At 40.2% G+C, this 21,498-nt stretch overlaps 1 long non-coding RNA gene across 1 annotated transcript; it reads right to left on the bottom strand.

The window, feature by feature from the left end:
* Window positions 1–7,945: 7,945 nt before the first annotated feature.
* Window positions 7,946–8,293, bottom strand: LOC138146926 (uncharacterized). Its single transcript, XR_011164645.1, has 2 exons — window positions 8,092–8,293; window positions 7,946–8,013 (listed from the first exon to the last, which is right to left on the bottom strand). It is a non-coding gene; the product is annotated as an uncharacterized lncRNA (long non-coding RNA).
* Between the last annotated feature and the right edge of the window lie 13,205 nt (window positions 8,294–21,498).

The following is a 21,498-nucleotide window of genomic DNA, read 5'->3' on the forward strand; positions in this document are numbered from 1 at the left end:
AAACTCCTAATTGGTCTCCCTGTTTCCAGTCTCTGCTCTCTTCTTCCTTACAGCTACCGTACTGATATTCTTAAAATATTTGTCTGGTCATGTTAATCCCCTGCTCAAGAATCTTCACTGTCTCCCTATTGCCTCTAGTATAAAATAGAAAATCCCCAGGCTGACACTTTAAGCCCTCTAGAACATGATTACCACCTATTTTTTTAGCCTTCTTTCATATTACCCTTTGCTCATTCTCTTCTCCAGTCAAACTGTCCTATTAACTCTTCCCCTTAGGTCATATTTCTTTTTTGCCTATATACCTTTGGAAAAGGAGTCCAAAAGGAATTCATCTCCACATTCTTGCTTCCTTAGCTTCCATCAAAATATGACTCCTTTGGGGCAGCTAAGTGGCGCAGTGAATAGAGAGCACTGGCCCTGGAGTCAGGAGGATCTGAGTTCAAATATGACCTCAGACACTTAACACAAAACTATTCATGTGACCTTGACCAAATCACTTAACCCTAATTGACCTGCCTTCCCTGCTCCAAATAACAAAAAAAGAAAAAAAAAATACTCATTTGCCACCCCCCTACATGGGGTGTTTCCTGACTTATTTCCCTTACACCTTTTTTAATGCTCTCTTTCTCTCTTGGCATTACTATACAGCTTATCTTTGCTTATCTTTGTATGTTTTGTATGTTCCCAGTGATGTAAGCTAATTGGAGGTAGGAATTATTTCACATTTGCCTTTGTGTCCCCAGCACCTCTTAATTGAGCATTGTACATTGAAGATACTTAACAAGTGTTTGCTGAATTCAATAATGTCCAAAGTAATGGAGTCAATAGCTTCTCTGTACTTAGCCAGATCACATTTCAAGTCATCTAGTCATGGTCATAGTATACTATTGTAATACTACCTCTGGAATGCCTCCTTAACTCAGTAGTCACAGTTTTGTATGTTTTATTGGAGAGATGAGGGGGTTTTGTTTATTCTCAAATGTTCTAGGGCATTCTGTGGGGACACCCTTTTAAAGCTTATAGTTCTTGAGCCCCCATTGGAGGGTTTCCCATTAACTGTCATTCAGTAGACACAATTAGCTGAAAGTGAGAGCATTGACTCAGAAGGCACAGTGTGAACCACAGATACAAAACATCCCCACCCCATCCCCCCAAAATTTGGAGCTGTTCAGCATTTTTGGGAAAAGCAGGATAAACTTAAGACATTGTAGTGGTGTGGCACACATATATGGAATACATACTCAAAGTAATCCACAACTTCAGTAATACAGGACCCTGATGCCCTTTCTTTCATCATAGAGCCCTCATGAAATTTACCAGAGCATGTTCTCCCTTAAATCCATAATTGTCTCCCTTCTCTGATGCATCTCCTTCCCTCAAGTGACTGGCTCTAATATTTTTGGATGTGTTATTTCCTACTGGGTGAAAAGTTACATTTACTAAAAGCCATGGCTAATGGAGGGAGTGGGGAGATGAGAAAATCTCCTCCTTTCCCTACTCCTCTGGTACAAGTAGTACAGGGGTCACATTCAATAAAGTGGCTACCAGTCTAGATGTCTCAAACTGACGAACTCTTGAAATGTTCAACTATTTTTTAAGGGCCACGCAGAGATATAGCCAATATTTTGCTCAGTTCTCCTAATACAGGAGATTTTAACCTTTTTTTTGTCAATGAACCCTTTGGTAGTCTGGTGAAGTTTATGAGCCCCTTCTCAAAATATTAGTTTTAAGTGCCTAAAATAAAATAAATATAACTGCAAAGGAATCCAATTATACTGCAATGAAGTTATCAAAATGTACATTTTTTTTAAGTTCATGGACCCCAGATTAAAATCCAATCAAGTAACTTGTTCATACTTTGTAAAGAGATAAAGAGCAAAGAAGCATCTTTTACATTAATTTAAGATCTTGTTTCCTATCCTTTACTTTCTGTGACTATATCAAGTAGTGGTGTGTAAGGATGGAAATCAATCAGAGACCAATAAACACTCACTATATTATGATTACGAGAAGGATGGTGCATCCAGCTAGCCGGATGACAGGGAAACCTTGAGAAGCCAGGGCGCCTGGGACTTGAGCCCAAAAGAGTTTTGTACTTGGAACTGGAACTGTGTTGTATGGGAATTGAGCTAAGCTGTGAAACTAATCCTCTTCACCCCCCCCCCCCCCCCAGAGACAGAGGTGGTGCAAGAGGGGAAAGGGATAATGTTGCTGTAACATCCCACCTGTAACTCTAACTCCAAGGTCACCACATCTCAAACTACCAAGTTCTGTAGGGATCACCTCCGGCACCTGAAACTGAGGAGGCAAAAACACCACCACCGGACTCATTTCTCAGAATTAGGATAAAAGAGAGGGACTGATTCAGTCAATGGCATCCATGCTGGACATAGCAGATAAAAGTCACTATAATTGAAAAATACAATCAGCTCAGTGTTATCAATTTTAAAGATTCAGGTATAAAATCAAAGGAGGCTACCTCTATCCACAGGGTAGTGGGCTCCGTGTTAGGCTAACTGAGCATGATCAAAAGACTCCTGAAGGGCATCTTCACATTAGAACAGAGCATGCCCAGAGAAGCAAGGGTTAGAAGGTTCTGCTTATTTGAAGGGCTGCCTTACTGAAACTTCACTTCTACTGAATTATTTTATTAGCTCTCCCTAGCAAGCAGCCATTTGCATTTTCTATGAGGTTTAGTAAGGAAGAAAGAGTCTCCACTTTTTTTTCAGTCTCCTAGTCTGTCTCAGCCTAGGTGTTGACTACTTTAACTTGTCAAAAAAATTTGAGAAGTTCTTAAGTCTTTGATATATTTCTAATCTGACTATAATGACCTTGAATGAGTCATTTAGATTTTATGGGCCTCAGTTTCCTTATATGTAAAATGAGGGACGTGGACCAGAAGACCTTATAAAACTGCATGAATCAGGTGAATATTGGAAGCTCTTTAACCAGATTTAAATATTTGCTTTTACCTCCATCCAAAATGAAGGATGTGGGTTTCCTGTTGCATAAAAGTGGAAGAGGTCATGTTTCCCTGAGATTTTCAGTTCTATAAGATTTACTACCTAAAACTATGCTTAGCTTTCAAAATTTAAGCAGTTGTATGTGGAAATATTCTGGGGTTATTGTCTTGTTTTGATCATTTCATAATAATAAAAAGAAATATTTTTTAATCAAAAGTGAGGGTGACCTTTTTAATTTTATATATGAAAATTAGCATAACGTGCACAACAGGATAGATATTTAGGTGGGTAGATCAATAGTAGTCCAGAGTCCAGCAAAATGGTAGTCACTGATTGTCATTGTAATCACTGAAGGGAGATCTATAAATATAACTTAGTTCAATTTGATGAAGCTGATGTCTTTTGCACACTGCTGGAAGCACTGAATCAGGTCATAATGTTGTACTTGGCTACATTCTGGCTCTTCTGATCCCTTCTCCTTCCTGCTGTTCCATCCTAACCAGCCATCTTGCTTTCTCTCCTTCACAGAAGTAAGCAAACCTCCAGGCTTAGCCCGACAAAATAAGCCCATGTCTGACAAATAAGCCCGCCAAGGTGGAAGCTCCCCTGAACACCCTTTTCCCTTCCACATAGGGCCCTGAACTAGTGATTAACCAATGGCTGATTTTGGCTTCTGTAACCTCCTGCTTATGAAAATACTGACCCCATACTGTGGTTTCTGCCTTTAAAACCCAGTGTCTCACTCCTGATCTCTGTTGCTTGATTTGGGTTCTTACCGCTGATAGTCGCACTCTGATAAAGTCCACTTTTAAATTGTCACTTGCTGATTTTACGGTACAACAATGCCAGTTTGAATATGCCTGAGACCCTGGTTGAATTTTCAAGGGCGGCTCTTATAAATCTGTTGGTGACCCGTGGTGCCACTAACAAAGATGTGAGACAAAAAGCAATTTTCTTAAACAAAGAAAAAATTCAAGCAAAGGTTAAAAGAGGAGGATTCTTGTAAACTTTCATCAGAAAGTCACTTGCTTCTCCTTTGAAACTCTTCTTCATGAATCATCCTTGAATTCCCATTTCTTGCACTGATTGGGTAGATGATAAGAGGTCAGGCTAATTAGTTTGGCCAATAAGGAAATGTTTTTCTAAGGAACTAGAAGAAATTCCTATCCAGAATGAATCATTTGGCACCTGCATTAGCCATATTTTCAAAGAAAAGTAGAAGGGAACACATTGCTGAAATATCTTCCTGGCTGAAGAAATGTTGTCAAGTAGAAATGGCTTTTAAATGCCACAAATAGAACAGAGAGTGAAAGAGAAGACTTCTTTTCAAAAGTAGGTCAGAAAACTATTTGAAATGTCAATACACCTCTTCCCTAGGCATCATCATTGTATGTCACATTACCAGTGTTGGTAAATTGTCAGTGGATGCTCTCCAACCTATTCCAAATATTTACTTCTACCTTCATCCAAAATGAATGAGGTCTAGGAACTATCATATGGAAAGTTATAAGCATGGCCATGTGCATGTGTGGCCATTGTAACTTCTGATCTTGTTTAATTGTTTTTCTTAGTTCCTGGGGCTATTTGTGAGGGGGGATGGAGAGGTAGATATATGTAGAAATGAATGTGAGGCTAAAAAAGACATCAATAAAATTTATGTTAAAAAAAAGAAACAAAAATTATGTGGGGAATGTACTGTTGAATAAAAGGGGCATGCTCTCTTGAGATTTTTAGCTCCAGAAGGCTCAGGAATAGGCCCAAAAGTGAAACAGAGCTTTGGCATCTGTTATTTGGTGACCCAGATCTGGAGCTCTGGGGTAAACCTTTTAAAGCTGAGGTTTGGCTCTCATGTAGGACCTTCCCAAAAGAGATTAAAAGGGCCCCTCTTAGAAAGGTGCTCAATCTGAAAAGTAAATAAGGTATAGGATAGCATTTTATTTCTTCCAACACAAAAGAAAGGCTTAAAACACAAAAGGAAAGAAACAAATATTTATAGTTTCTACTATAAGCCAGAGGCCAGCCAGGTATCTCAGTGGATAGAGTGCCTAGTCTAGAGTCAGGATGACTCCTCTTCCTGACTTCAACACTTCTAGCTGTGTGACCCCAGGCAAATCATTTAGCCCTATTTGAGGAAACTCACTTTCCTCATGTAAAATGAGCTGGAGAAGGAAATAGTAAACCACTCCTATATCTTTGCCAAGAAAACCCCAAATGGAATCATGAAGGGTCAGACTTGCCTGAAAAATGACTGAGGGACGATGTGCCAGGTGTTTTACCAATACTCTCACCTTTGATCTTTACAACTGTTTTGGAGGCAGGTACTATTGTTAACTCTATTTTACGAAGAGGAAACTGAGGCAGACAGAGGATAAGTGGTTTGTTCAGGGTGAAATAATTAATCTCAGAGGGTAGTCTCGAATTCATGTCTTCCTGACTCCAGGTCCAGCACTCTATCCCCTTAAACATGTAGCTGCCTTATAAGTATGCATTCACAAATACTTAAAATGTGAAACCATCCATAATTCCTATAATGCTCTCCAGAAAGGTTTGATACTTAACAACATGAACACACAAAACACCTTGTGCAAGCGTTTGCTGAATAGGTATTTTACATTCACCTCAGCTCTGAATTACCCCAGCTACTCAATCAAGGTCCATTATCTTCTGACAAAATGGGTATTTTAGGCCAGGTCTAGTTCAAGGTGGTATTGTGATTCATGGCAGTCAATGGGAAACAATGACATACTTGTGGACGGTACAAAACTCCATAAAGAGAGAGTTGTGTAACAATCAAAGATTTTAAAAGGGTACAGTTACTGGTTTAAATGCATGCCTCTCCCCTCCACCTCCTTATTTCCTGCAGTGACAGTACCCAATCAGGAAGTCTGTGAATAAACATTTATTAAACACCTGATTTGTGCAAGGGACTACAGAAATGCTGGGGACACCATGAAAGGTAAAAGATAATCTGTCCCTCCCTTCAAGGAGCTCACAGTCTAATGGGGGAGAAAAAGTGCAAACAATTCTGTACAAACAAGATCTATACAGGATAAATTAGAGATAATCAACAGAGGGAAAGCACTAGAATTGAGAGGGATAAGATGAATTGATTTGCACTGCAGTGGGAATTCTATTGAACCCAATCTGTTTCCTGGCTTCCTCATTCAACTCCTTTGTTAACAAACCTACAACCCAGAGAGTTCAAATCCATGGGGAGAAAATGAAATCTCAAGAAAATCCATTAAAATTCAGCTATATTAGGAAACTCAGCTCCCCTCCCAGGAAAGTACCAGAAATTACTCAAGGTTTTTGTCTGTCTCTTCTGAAAGGAAAGTATCAACTGATTAGTCAGACAGCTCCCCCAGGACCAAGGGCTAGCCATGGATAATAATGGCTCATTCTTGGTTCTTATCCAGCACCTACCCAGGAATGAACTAGCAGGATTAATTTCTGGAGAATTTAGCCTACCTCCTTTGTGATGAATTGGTTCAAATGAAGACCTAATCTTCTTATCTGATCTCATCAGAGTCTGTCCAACTTGAGTTTGTATTAATGAAATACCATCCTGCAAAGGCAGATGTCAAAATATAGCCCAATCAGCAAAGCCTACAGATTAAGAGCTGTCTCCACTCCTCCCCAGAACTGACTTTGCCTCCTAGCTGCCCTGTTTCCAAACCATTTCCTCAATCAGCTGCATTCTGCATAACTAGGAGGTGTCTACATAACTGAGGGAGAGGGATGGCCAGGTAAGAGCACCAGCTCCAGAGTTGGGATGATCTGGGATCGAATCCATTCTCAGACACTTAGCACCCACCCAGAAACACCTGGACATGTAACCTTGAGCAAGTTACTTAAACCCAATTTGAGCAAGTTACTTAACCCCAATTGCTTAAAAAAAAAAAAAACTGAGGGAGAATGACCCTGACTGACCCCTGTAGAGCAGATACACAGATAGGAGAATGGATTATGTTTGTATTATGAATAATCCAACCACTCACTATTTCCTTACCTGTTACACAAGGAGTTGGCAGGGAAAAATCATTTCCACTGGAAGACCACCCACCAGTGGAACCATCTTTCCTCCAGTCTTATATGTGATAGTAATGGCAATTAAAGATTCCCCTGTATTGGCTTGGTTTTCAAATTGATTGTATTAAAACCCAGAGCTTGTTAATCACCTGTGGGATGGACTTTTTGATGTGAAAAGAAAGTCCTGACTGGGAGGAGCTGGTGACGTAGATTTGGAGAGACAAGAGAGAGGCGGAAGTTCTTTTTGGAAGCAGCACCTCGTGTAGAGGGAGAGACTAAGAGATTGCTGGTGGCCGCTTTGAATTGCCCTGGACTTTTGAGACCTGCCCCCTGAGCTGCCAAGGACTGAGGAGACATGGCTGTTTTGCTGGTACTTTGTCTGTCTGTTTTGATGTTATTTTGCCAGATTTGTCCACTGGTGAAAGACTGTCCTGTTGAAGAAGTCCTGGAACCTGGCATTTGGTTAAGAAGGCCTGAGACTGTCCTGCAGACAGAGAGTGAATACTGTCCACTGGTGAGGGACAGTACTGAGAGTGAATACTGTCCACTGGTGAGGGACAGTACTGTTGTTGCAGGGGTCTGGAGACTGTCCGGCAGACAGAATGAATACTGTCCACTGGTGAAGGACAGTGCTGTTGTTGCAGGGGTCTGGGAGCCTTTCTGTTGGTTTAGAAGCCCTGAAGAAGGATTTTCTTGTTGTATGTTTACAGAAATCCTGGGAGAGGGCTTTGCTAATGTGTTCAGGGGTTCTAGGACTGTTCTACAGACAGAGGATAAATTCATGAAGGGACTGGCAATGTATCTTATGGCCTTGCTAAGCCTTGTCTCCCCAGGAACTAAGATTGCTGAGAACTTGCCTCCTGTCAAGATGAAGAAAAGACCTCCATTTGGGTATTAAGTGCTGTGTTTAAACTTGATGTAACTCTGGGGTAGATTCAATTGTGATCCAGGGGTGGGGAACTTTTGACCTTTTTGTGTTCTATGGTTGAGCAAATGAATGTATTTTACTTATATTTGGAAACTAATCTCCATTTGAGAAGAGGGGCTTTGTGGTGGACTTAATTAAGGTATAGCCTAGGGGTGGAGAAGTATTTGGAACAGAGACTTTGTAATTGATTGAATGATTGGAAAGTCCTGGGGTGGGGTAGGCCTTGGAGATGATTTAATCACACTTAGTAAATGCTGTATTTTGAATGATGTCATGTTTTGATCTTCTCTGTTCTGGGTTTGTTACTGAATAAAATAGAGAGCACCTATGCTGGTATTTTGAACCTGGGAAGTTGCCTTTGCTTGGTATTACATTACATATATTAGTATCACATCTATGTACCTATTCCTGTTCATAGGCTAGAATATACTGCCAAGAACATTAAAACTATTCATAACATTTCAGAACAATCTTTCACTTCCTAAGTCCCCAAGAGGATTGTATATCTATTCATTCTCATTCACTTTTCTTATATATAGCCATAATTAAGGTGTACTCTACTCTTTGTTCTGCATTTTCTTTTTTGCTTTTCTCCATTGAAGGAAGGTGCCCAAGCCATCCATATTTTCATCTCCCCCCACCAGGCTGCATTCCTCTGGATTTTTCCACCATCCCCCAGATACCTCTTGATCTTGGAAGATTCACTTCAGCACTGAAGCCACACTTTAGAAGAACCTACCCCCCTCTCGATTTGATTAGAGAGCTCTTCCCTAATCTCCATTGAAGGAGGGTACCAGCCCAGGCATCTCTTTATTTTCCACCATGTTGCCCTCCTCTGGACTACATCATCACTTCTGCCACCCATTTTCAGATCCCTTTTATATGTTGTTTTCTCCATTAGAATGTATAAGCTCTGGGAGCCCCCTTGAATCCTCCCTGAATCTTCCCACTTGATCTGGCATTATGATCTTAGGTCATAAGCCTTTCATTATTGCTAGGCCCAAATCTCTGTTACTCTTAACCTAGCCTATCCCTCCATTGTCTGTTATCTGCTGGTTGTGGACTACTTCCTACCTTGATCCTATCAAAACCCCATTCTCTTGGTTCTTGGCATCTGACCTCTAGTTGTCGAGGGTCACAGTTGGGAGAACTGGTTCAGATTTTTGAAAGAAATCTGAAAAAGAAATCAAAATTCAAAAGAATCCTCTTTAGTCAAAGGGAGCTTTATTGAAGCAAAAGCATGCAGGCCTGAGACTTAACAAGGAGCTAGACAAAGGCATTGGTGTAGGAAAAGGACCAGACTTATATAGCCAGAAAGTTATACAGTCTGTAGGATGATGATGTAATTTTTGGGTTTCTAGTAGGGGTTGGAAATTTAGGGACAAGATGAGGAAGATGGGTGACACAAGATAAGGGAGACAGGGGAAATTTTATGATCCAGGATGGTTATGGTCCCAGATAAGGGGAAAGTTTCATGGTATTCCAAATGGTCCAGGATAAGGGGGAAGTTTACTTTAGGATGCTTGCAGGCTCAGGAGGGCCTCCCAGGGTACTGAGAAAACAACCCTTAATATTATTTTTAACCCATGGTCACCCCAGTCCTATCAAGATCCTCTTTAGATCCCTCCTCCATTCACTCCAGACTACTTGACCAACCCTAGATCCCTTTCTTTCTGTATGTAAGATCCATCTTGGCCTTCATGAAGGTGCTCAGATTCAATCTGGCCCACTTACATTAGCAATACAAATGCTTAGATTCAAACTTTATTTTTCCTTGGCTGAAAGAAGGTTTGGGTCAAATTCATACTGGCAGGACCCATTGTGTCACTATTTCAGGGTCCCAGCACCCCTAAACCTTCACATTCTCAGTGCCCAGTTTTATAGCAAGCACTTAATAAATCTTATTTATTATTATAACGTATTCTTATTAATTATAATTATTATATCATACAATTATTAGATAATTGTAACAAAATACATAATATAATCATACAATTACTATAATTATATAACAATTATAATAATTACATAATTATTATAAATAAAATATAACTATAATTATTATAATATAATTGACTGCTTAGTAGTATTTCCTAAAAGTTTTTCCAGATGTCTTTGTACTTGTTTGTACTCACATTTGTAGTTTTATATTTATATGTACTCATATCTATATGTACTCACAATTTATCTTACCATTTCCTTATTGTTTGCTTTGCTATGATTTTTTTTTTTTTGGCAATCACATCTAATCCAAAGAATTAGCAAATTCTTTGAACAGATAGCTCTTTTCTGGTTCTTGATACCTGTTTCAGGGTATATTCCCAATTCAAAGGGTATATTGATTTTTCTAACTTTTACTTTGTTTTGGTGAGTTGCCCTTCAAAATCATTCTACAAGTTGGCAATGCCACCAATAATCAATGAATATAATCAGTTTTTCCACAACCCCTCTAACATTTAGCTTCAGTGCTTTTAATTACTTTTTTTTGCCAATTTAGTAAGTATAAGGTGATAGCTCAAAATTGTTTTAATTTGCAGTTCTTTAATAAGGTCAAATGTTTTCAAATTATTATTAATGTTTTATGTTTTCTTGATTATATTATCCTTGAGTAATAAACAGGTTGGTATGTTGGGACCATTTGGTCATCTGGGACTTTCAGTTCACTTTAATGCAAAAATGTAGGTTCCCTGAGAGAAGAGATTGTTTCATTCTTTGTACAAGTATCCCTAGTGCCTGATAGAGTACCCGGTACATAGTATATGCTTAATAGTATTTATTAAGCTCCTGTTATATGTGAGGCATGCTGGGAATATAAAAAGGTGAGCATCAATGTAGACCTTCCACTCATGTCCCTTACAACCAACTAGTTGAGATAGAATGTCATATAAACTTAAAATAAAGAATCTGCAACTTCAGTGTGCTTGATCCTATCAAACTGCAGGTAACAGCTCCTCACCTTGCTAAATAAGACAAATTTTCTTTGGCTGATACATCCATCACTCCTGTAACCAACCTGGTTGTTGATGAACCTTTCTGAACTTATACTTGACTTTGGCTGTCAGATAGACATCAGCCCAAACCAACATCCTTCCTAGCTTAGTAGGGTCCCCAGGAGTCTATTAGCATGGCCCTCTAGAGTCTAGACTCATCTCCACACAGGAATAAAGCATCAGAGGAAAACTCTAGTGGAGAGTAGTTGCATATAAGTGCAATAAAAGGTTGTATGCAATAGGGACAAAGGAAAGATCCAATAGAAGTGCTCCAGGAAAATTTTTATAGAGGGAGATCCCTTTCTGCTGGGGGACATTAGGAAAGTCTTGATGATTGAGGGGGGCAATTGAGCTCTGTTTTGAAGGAAGAATTTCAACAGGAAAGAGAAAGAGGCTGTGAATCCTAGTTATTCCAGAAGATGATCTATGTGAATCCTCAGAAATGGATCATTGCCATCAGGGCAAGACCTGGAAAGAGCTAGTAGTTACTTTTGGCCAGAACAGAACATATAGTGCATAAAGGAGAGTCTGACTCCAACCACAAAATGGGACCTGTCAGGTGTAAAAATCCTTGCTTTATATTTATTATGGTTTACTATCTCAGACAGGGGAGTTGGTAATTGTTCTACATTCCATACAACACCTAATGTAATAAAGCTAGCAATTTGATGCTTTGCAATACAAGGGCAGCCCAAACCCAAATGGTTTTTGCAAGTAAAATGAACCTTTTAGAGCAGATTATGTACTTTGATTTTTGTGTAAATTTCTATGTAATCTCTGGTACCACTCCTCTACCTGGGCTCCCAGACTTGTAGGTTGGATATCCAGAGGCTGTTTACCACTACTTAATCGGGGGTCTAGGAGTGACTCTGAGAAAGTAGTTTCTAGAACTATAGCTTCTAAGCCCCCATGAGTGTGGTCCCCATTATAAACCAACTGAACTATATAAGCTTTTAGTAAGTGATTTGCTGAGAAGGTACAGCAAGAACTGTTAAGAGGAAGAGGAAGGAGAAAGAGGGACAGGGAGAGGGATCCTTAAAGTCCTTCACACCCTTCCTAAATTTCCAGTCTTCTTGCTTTACTTCCTGCCACATACTCTACAATCCGGCTCTACAGGCCTTTTTGCTTCTCCTCACACAAGTCCCTTCCTCTCCTAACTCAGTGCCTTTTAGTTGGCTAACTGCCAATGCTGGAATGCTCTCTTTTAGTTGTTTGCATGTTTTCTCCTCTACTAGAATGTGAACTCTTAAGGTCAAAGACTTTCTTTTTTCTTTCTTTCTCATTTCCTTCTTTCTATGTACCAGGACACATGTCAGTGTTTAATTAATGTTTCTTGACTGGCAAGATGTTTCCTGTGTGTTTGTCATCTAGCTTTTAAGTAATCAAAACACTTTAATCCTTTCAGAATGACTGACTTGTTCACACCTAGTTTACACTCTCTCCCACTCCAAATGATTTGAGTAAGCTCTTTGAACATTCTATGATTAAATTACTTAAAATGGGGATACATTCTCCCTCCACTTAAACAATTTGTTGGCCTCAGCAAAACTACAGGAGTGCTTTGGGCAGAATTCACAGTCTCAAATCCTACTGACTTTGGAAGGTTCAAGCATGGTTCTGAGTGAGAGAGATGAAAACTTCTCAGACTATACTCTAAAATCTAGTAAGGCTTTTTGTGGGAAACAGGCCCGAGTTCCCCTTCACTGTAAATCACATGATTTACAAGGACTCAAAACTCACAACAGTAGGGAGTCACCCCTCTCCCCAGTGATACCTCAGCATAAGATAAGCCAACTAAGGACAGAAGTGCTTTCTCAAATGTACATTGGGTGGTCTACTGTTTCCTTGTTCCAGTACTTGAGGTAGATTGCTGTGCTTAGATTGTGCACTTGACTTCCAGCCAATGGAAGAAAAGGGTCAGCAAGGAGGATGGGGGAGAATCCCTCCCCCCTTAGGGCTTTATAAGTTTGCCATTTCCTTTTGTAAATTGCTTTTCCTCCCTAACTATTTGTCAGAAGGTGGGGTTGCCCTTTCTTGAGATCATAATAAACCATTCTTTTCTGCTTTCTACTTTTAGAAGCCTCTGTGTATTGTTTGGGTAAGGATCTCTGTTGCACACAGTTTTGGGGTGCACACAGTTCTTTTTCCTGTACCTTTTTACAATGCCCTGTACTAAATAGTCTGAAGAAAAGTATGTTCATCAACAGCTGGGGAAAAAAAACAAAACAAACAATCCTAACAAACTTCCAGATACACGGTGATACAGCTTGCAGACGGTTACCACTTCATAAGATTTCCAGAGGTTAATACTGTCTTATTACTTGCAAAAGACCTTTCCCAACCAAAATGCACAGAAAAGGAACAGAAAACAAAGTTACTTTCTGAGCCTCAGTTGCATAATCTGTAAAATGAAGGTTTAGGACTAGCTGTTCTCTAAGGTTCCTTTCAGTTTCAAATCCTATAACCCTAATTTAGTGTACAGAGACGACAAAACCGGAAGGATAAGAACAAGAAGGGCAGTAGAGGAAGGGGCTATTCAATGGAGACAAATTTGGAGGAAAATGGAGAGGTTATGACTAGTCCATATAGCCAGGCAATGAAAGACAGATATACCCACAGATACTAAGTGCAGTCAATTGAGAGAGCTCTTGTATATTGAAATATTTGTACTGATGGTTAATAAGTTCACAATAAAAAAGACAAAAAAATCCTAAGGGGATTCAAATAACCAAAACAAACAAAACCCAAAAACTAAATGCTCCAGAGACCAAGGACAAAGACTGAGAATAATAGGTGTCAGAATTATATCCTAAATCTGAATGTATATTATAACATTTATTAGTTATGATTAAAAACAATAGAAGACTATTAGCACACACAAGATTAGCATGTACTCATTCAAAATGTAAACATTGGCTTTTGATCCCAAACAAAAGGGGATTGTTGTGAAGCTTCAGTCAGTGGTTTGTTGATCAGTTGTTTTTCAGTGGTGACCCCATTTGGGCTTTTCTTAGCATAAATACTAGAGTGGTTTGCCATTTCCTTCTCCAGTTCATTTTACAGATGAGGAAATTGAGGTAAATGGGATTAAGGGACTTTTTGAAGCCAAATTTGAACTCAGGTTATCCTGACTCTAGGCAAGGAGTTCTAGCCATTGTGAGATCTAGCTGTCGGTCAATTAATAAACACTTATTATGCACCTACTATGTACCAGACATTGTGCAAAGCACTGAGAATACAAAGAAAGGTGCCTGTTCTGAAAGAACTCATAGAAGATAATATGCAAAAAACCATGTACAAGATATATACAGGAAAAATAATCAACAGAGGGAAGGCAAAGCATTCCTCTCCTCTGTCCCCCAGAATCAAAGGGGATTGTGAAAGGTTTCTTGTAGAAGGTGGGATTTTAACTGGGACTTGAAGGAAACCAGGAAACTCAGGAGGCAGAGTGAGGAAGGAGACCATTGCAGGAATGGAGTGAAAATTTGAGGAGCTGAAGGATGGAGTGTCTTGCTCCAGGAATTGCAAGGAGTTATTGTTATTGGATCAAAGAATAAGAAGAGGGTGAGTGAGGCATAAGAGTACTGGAGGTGGCAGGTTAAGAAAGACTTTGAACCCCAAACAGAGGATCTTGTAATTGATGCTGGAGGTGATAGAGAATCTCTGGACTTTATTAAATAGGGGTGGGGTGTGTGAATATGACATGGTCATATTTGGAAGACTGCTCTGATAGCTGAGTAGAGCATGGACTGGAGTGGGAAAAGACCAATCAGCAGGATACTGTAACAGTCCAGGCTTGAGATGAGAAGAGCCTGTACCAAGGTGGTAATAGTGTTGGATGAGAGAAGGAGACATATGAAAGATATTATAAAGGTAAAACCAACAGGTCTTTGCAACAGACTGGATATGAGAGGTGAGAGAATGAGTGGAGGATGACACCTAGGCTAGGAAGATGAAGGTACCATAGGCCTGTGGAAGTTTGGAAGAGGAAAGAGTTGGGGATGCATTTAAGATGTCGATGGTACATCCTATGGTTCAAGATGTCCAATGGGCAAATAGAGACCAGAGACTGGAGGTCATCAGAGAGAGCAGATTTTAAAATCATCAGCAAATAAATGATAATTTAATCCATGGGAGCTGATGATGGGAGCTTCAGTTATTAGACCTTTCTAAGATTTACCCAGCTAAGCCCATTAATTAGTAGGATTTTGACACCTGCCCAGGTAACAGGGTGTAACGTAATATCAAGGAAAGGCAACTTCCCAAGGTTCAAAATACCAGCATAGGTGCTCTCCATTTTATTCAGTGACAAACCAAGAACAGAGAAGGTCAAAACATGACATCATTCAAAATACAGCATTTACTAAGTGTGATTAAATAATCTCCAAGTACTACCCCACCCCAGGACCTTCCAATCATTCAATCAATTACAAAGTCCCTGTTCTAAATACTTCTCCACCCCTAGGCTATACCTTCATTTAGTCCACCACAAAGTCCCTCTTCTCAAATAGAGATTAGTTTCCAAACATAAAGTCAAAAGTTCCCCACCCCTAGATCACAATTGAATCTACCCCAGAGTTACATCAAGTTTAAGCTCAGCACTTAATACCCAAATGGAGGTCTTTTCTTCATCTTGACACAGGCAAGTTCTCAGCAATCTTAGTTCCTGGGGAGACAAGGCTTAGCAAGGCCACAAGATACATTGCCAGTCTCTTCACTAATTCATCCTCTGTCCATAGAACAGTCCTAGAACCCCTGAAAACATTAGCAAAACCCTCTCCCAGGATTTCTGTAAACATACAACAAGAAAATCCTTCTTCAGGGCTTCTGAACCAACAGAAAGGTTCCCAGACTCCTGCAACAACAGCACTGTCCTTCACCAGTGGACAGTATTCACTCTGTCTGCAGGACAGTCTCCAGACCCCTGCAACAACAGCACTGTCCTTCGCCAGTGGACAGTATTCACTCTCTGTCTGCAGGACAGTCTCAGAGCTTCTTAACCAAAAGCCAGGTTCCAGGACTTCTTCAACAGGACAGTCTTTCACCACTGGACAAATCTGGCAAAACAACATCAAAACAGACAGACAAAGTACCAGCAAAACAGCCGTGTCTCCTCAGTCCTTGGCAGCTCAGGGGGCAGGTCTCAAAAGTCCAGGGCAATTCAAAGTGGCCCTCAGCAATCCTTCTCAGTCTCTCTCTCTGACTCCACGAGGTGCTGCTTCCAAAAAGTCCTTCCGCCTCTCTCTTGTCTCTCCAAATCTACGTCACCAGCTCCTCCCAGTTCAGGACTTTCTTTTCACATCAACAAGTCCATCCCACAGGTGGGATTAACAAGCTCTGGGTTTTAACACAATCAATTTGAAAACCAAGCCAATACAGTGGAATCTTTAATTGCCATTACTATCACACAGGGTAGCCATCAGACTATTTTAGAGAGAATGAAGAAATTCAGGGGTAGACCAACCAAAAGCTCCAGGGTGTATATAACTTGAGTGAACAGGACTCAGAGGTAATATGAGCCAAAAGACAAGTAATTGGAGATGTGGTTAAGTAAGTACTACGTAGGGAATATGAAAGACAGGGTTTAGGGACCTGGTCTGAGATAGGAGGTTCAACTCGCAGAATCCCACAGTCACATAATATCAGAACTAGAAAGAACTTTAAAGATCATCTGATCCAGGGAGGTCTTTTTTTTTTTTTGGTCACCTTTTTCATGTCATAGTTTTCTTAGAGAGTTTGGTGAAACCTAAGGACCACTTCTTAAAATAACATTTTTAAATGAATAAAATAAAACATAGGATTGTGAAGGAAACCAGTGTTTGAAATATAGTTATCAAAATATATGAAAAACAAGTTCACTGACTCTAGGTCAAGAACCTTGATATGTCCAATTCCTTTGTTTTACAAATGAGGCAACAGGCACAGATGAAGAAAATGTGGTGAAGTAATTTAACAAAGCTAGTAAGTAAAAGTGCACAAATTTGAACCCAGATATTCTTATTCCCAAGTCTAGGAACGTTTCTACTGCAGCACATAAATCTTCTAAGTGAATTGAACTGAATTCAACAAGTTCAGAAAATTTCATTGACTCTGTTTCAGCTCTAGGATAAAACACAAAATTCTCAGACTGGTATTAAAGTCCTCCAAAATATGGCTGCCATCTGCCTTGCTAGTCCATGGCAGTTATGTGGGACTCAGTGCATAGGGCACTGAACTTCCTGAGTCAAGAAGACCCAAGTTTAAATCTGGCCTCAGACACTCACTAGCTGTGTTGAACCTGAGCAAGTCACTTAACCTCAGTTTGCCTTAATCTACTGAAGAAGTAAATGGCAAACCACTCCAGCATATTTGTCAAGAAACTGTATGGTCCATGGGGTCACTAGAGTGGGATATGATTGAACAACAACAAAATTTGAGCGCTACAGTAGCATGGGAGGAGGCAGAGATAAAGAACTTAGATAGGTCAGAATTGTATCTGGAAGAGATGGAAGCTTGTAGGTCTCCTTCTGATTATTTCTTTCAAAGCAAAATTAGATAACTGTAAAGTGTCTCATGAAATCCCATCCAAGTTTGAGAAGTCCTCCCTACCTGTAGATCCTCTTGCCCATCAATCCAATATCAAATATGTCCCGAAAGCTTGGCTGTGGCAAGAGTGTTTTGATTAGAAGAAAAAAAGTTCTTTGAAAAACCAGTTGATCCTGTGGTAAAAAAAAAAAAAGTACTGTAGGTAGCCTTGTTTAGTACTAGAAATGCTTATGGCAGGGAGATTCACATTCTGCCAAGTGTGAATCTTTCATTAACAATGTGCAGCTTTTTCAACACTCTCCAAGGTATATCTGGGTCATGTGACTTTTTTGGTTAATGATCACTGAAAATGTGGCTTCAGGGTCACATGACAAAAGTCTATTGCTTCAGAACATTTAGCAGAACATACCTTTCCTAAGGCTGAAGTTTAAAAATACTTGTGGGTGCACAACTCTGAATCTGCTAACATTCCTTATTCTTGAAAATAGCTACTCCACACAAGGGAATGTTTTCACAAACTTAAAGTAAAAAAATCAGATTATCTGCACTGTTATTTTTATTTCCTGTAATCCCTTTTAATTCAGTTCAGTGCAATGTAGAATCAAAAGCACTAAATTTGAAATGAGAATACCTGGGGTTGACTTCTGACTCTATTCTCTCTTTGTTCAGTGTCTCTACCTCTTGTGACCCCATTTGAGGTTTTCTTGGTAAAGATACTGGAGTAATTTGTCATTTTCTTCTTTGACTCAAATTTTATAGTGAGGAAACTGAGGCAGTTAAGTGACTTGCTCAGGATCACCTAGCTAGGAAGTATCTGAGGTCAGATTTGAACTTGGGAAGATAAGTCTTCCTGACTCCAGACCTGGCACTCTGTCCATTGTGCCACCTAGCTGCCCTTCTATTCTCTCTACCTGAGTGACTTTTGAGTAAGACATTTCTAGTCCTTCAACCTCAGTTTCTATAAAATGAGAGGATTAGACTAAATACATTCCAGTGTTTCTTTCCTATTACCTCCAGGATTAACTATACAAATCCTTTGTAATGGGTTTAAAACCCCTCACCTTTTCCTCCTGGCTTCCCTGGTGTCCTTCAAGACACAGGTCAACTGTGTAACCTTGGGCAAGTCATTTAACCCCAACTGCCTTACCTTCCCCCCTCAAAAAAAAATACTCAGGTCAAGTCCTACCTTCTGAAACAGGTTTTTTTCCCCCAGACACCGTGTCCCTGCCAACCACTGCCCTCCCCCCCCAGATTCTCTCCAATTTACATTATTATACAGGGTGTCCCTAAAGTCTGGACACATAGGAAAGTTAATTAACTACGCATATTTTCAAGAAATGAAATTAATGAAATTTTCAATATTTTATTTAATTAGCATAAATTTTAGCCATGACAATTTCATATGGAATAAAAGTTTTCATTAGTTATTGGGGATTATTTTCCATATTAATGATATTGATTTAATTAATTAATGAGATTTCCTATGTCTTCCTGATGGGGGACGGGATCCCAATAGGTTCAGCAGGAACCCTGATCTCATCCAAGACCAGGAAACCTGCAAGGGCGTCTGGAAAGAATTCAGCTCAGCTTTGCTTGGAGTTAGAGTTGAGAAAGTTTATTATTACGCCATTACAGCGGGCAAGAGTCCTTTAGGGGACTTGCGAGTGAGAGGGGTACATGCTTTTACCTTTAAAGGGTAGGGCTGCCATTGTCAGGGCTGATCTGACGGGAGGGGCCTCAGTGCATAGACAAAGGTCAGAGCTGACCAAGAGGAGCATGTGAAGAGATAGTTTAGATAAGATTTGGGCCAGGCCAGAGGAGACAAAAGGCAAGGATAAAGGAGGGTGTGGGCCAGGCCCAGAAGAAATGAAGAGATTAAGAACAAAAGGGGTCACAGGCTGTTGCCTAGGTGGAGTGTGGGATAGGGAGAAGGGGAAGATCTCAAGGGTGGGAAAGGACAAATTACAACTTCACAGACTGGTTTTACAAGTTGGTTTGACCTAGACCCCAGGTACCCCATCATTCCTATGAAATATCATTTATGCTAGTTAAATAAAATGTTGTTGAAAATTTCATTCATTTCATTTCTTGAAAATATTCATAGTTAATGAGATTTCCTATGTGTCCAGACTTTGGGAACACTCTGTATTTGGAGGAGATGGAAGCTTCTCGGTTTCATTTTGATTATTTCTTTCAAAGCAAAGTTAGAGAGCCGTAAAGTGTCTCATCGAATCACATCTAAACTTAAAAAGTCTTACCTACCTGTGGGTCCGCTTGCCCCCCAGCCCAATGTCAAATGTGTCTTGAGAGCCTGGCTTCCTCTTTCCCACACCTAATAATCAGCCCCCTGACAGAAGCCTCTGGTGCAGGACACCCTCCAAGGACGGTAGGATTTCGCTTGGTCTCTCTTCTCCCTGCCCGCCCCTCCCGACCCGCCATCTTACACGCACAACTGTTCTCACGTCGTCTCCTCAGTCAGTGCGAGCTCCTGGAAGGTAGGGACTGATCTTTGCTTTTTTTTTGTATCCTTAGCACAGTACCTGGCACATTTTAAATGCTTCATAAATGTTTGCTGATTGACTCTTTACTAGGTTTTAGCCCGAAATCCTATGGTCACAACTGAACAAGTAATTTATCAAGCACCTGCTTTCACTTCCTCTCCTCTCACCCTCTTAATCATCTCCGTCTGACTTTCAATTCCATCATTCAACTGAAAATGCTCTCTCCAAAGTTACCAGAGATTCAGATCTAATAGCCTTTTCTCCATTTTCCTCCTTTTCACCTCTCTGCAGCTTGACATTTGTTGATCACGTTTTTGTCCCTGACACTTTCTCTATTCTAGGTTTTGGATGACACAACTCTATCCTCCTCCTTCCGATCTGATGGTTCCTTCTCAGTCTCTTTTGCTTGATATTTTTTTCCGTGTTACTCCTGCTCTCAATGGGTATGTCCCAAGTCTCTTCTCCTTCTATATTCTTTCACCATTGGCTCCCATTGATTTGATTATTCCCTCAATGAAGATGATTCTCACATCTACGTATCCAGTCCTAATATTTCTCCTAACTTCCAGACTTTTATCTCCAGTCCCCTATTGGACATCTTGAACTGGTTGTCCAGTAGGCATCTTAAACTTGGCACATCCAAAACTGAACTAATTATCTCCCTGCCACCCCATACTGCACCCCCCTCTTCCTAATTTTCCTATTACTTTTGAGGGCACCACCAATCTTCCAATCACCTAGACTCACAACCTAAGTATCATCCTCAATTTCGCACTTTCTTGCCCCCCATAGCCAGTCAGTTGTTGATTCTACCTCCATAACAAATCTCCCATGTGCCTCCTTATCTCCTCCAAAACTATCACCACTCTGGTGTAGTTACCTCTGCCTCATCACTTTATGTATGGACAATTGCAATAGCTTTTTGGTTGGTCTCCCTGCTTCAGGTCTGGAGTTTGTCCTCTACTCAGTTGCCAAATTGTCACACTCCCCTCCCTCCATTCAATAAACTCCAGAGGACTCCCTATCACCTCCAGGATCAAATATAAAATTTTGTTTGACTTTCAGAATCCTTGGTAACCTGCCTTCTCCCATTCCTTTCTTGTTTTCTTATACTTTACCCCTGCTTACTGTGGGATCCAGTGACACTGATCTTAATGTGTTCCTTGAATTTTTATCTCCCAACTCCAGGCATTTTCTCCAGTTGTCCTCTATACCTAGAATGCTCTCTCTCCTCATCTCTGCCTCCTGGCTTCCTTGAAGTCCCAGCTAAAATACAATCTTCTATAGGAAGCCTTCCCCCACAGCGCCTTCTCTCCAATTTTCCATATATCACTTGTTAGTACATAGCTGCTTGCATGCTTTCTCCTTGAAAGAAAGGACTGCTTTTTGTCTTTTTGATCCCAGTGCTTAGCACAATGCCTGACATCTAGTAAGTTCTTAATAAAGGCTTACTAGTGGGTAGGGGTGGAAAATACACAAATAAATGATACAGGAAATAGGATAAATGTAAAAGAGAGGACCAACAAAAGTTTACGAGATATATTAGGGAGGAAAGTGTACAT

The sequence above is a fragment of the Petaurus breviceps genome, unplaced genomic scaffold, assembly GCF_028583685.1.
Source record: "Petaurus breviceps papuanus isolate PSGF00001 unplaced genomic scaffold, PetGlider_PUasm1.0 90775, whole genome shotgun sequence".
NCBI lineage: Eukaryota > Metazoa > Chordata > Mammalia > Diprotodontia > Petauridae > Petaurus > Petaurus breviceps.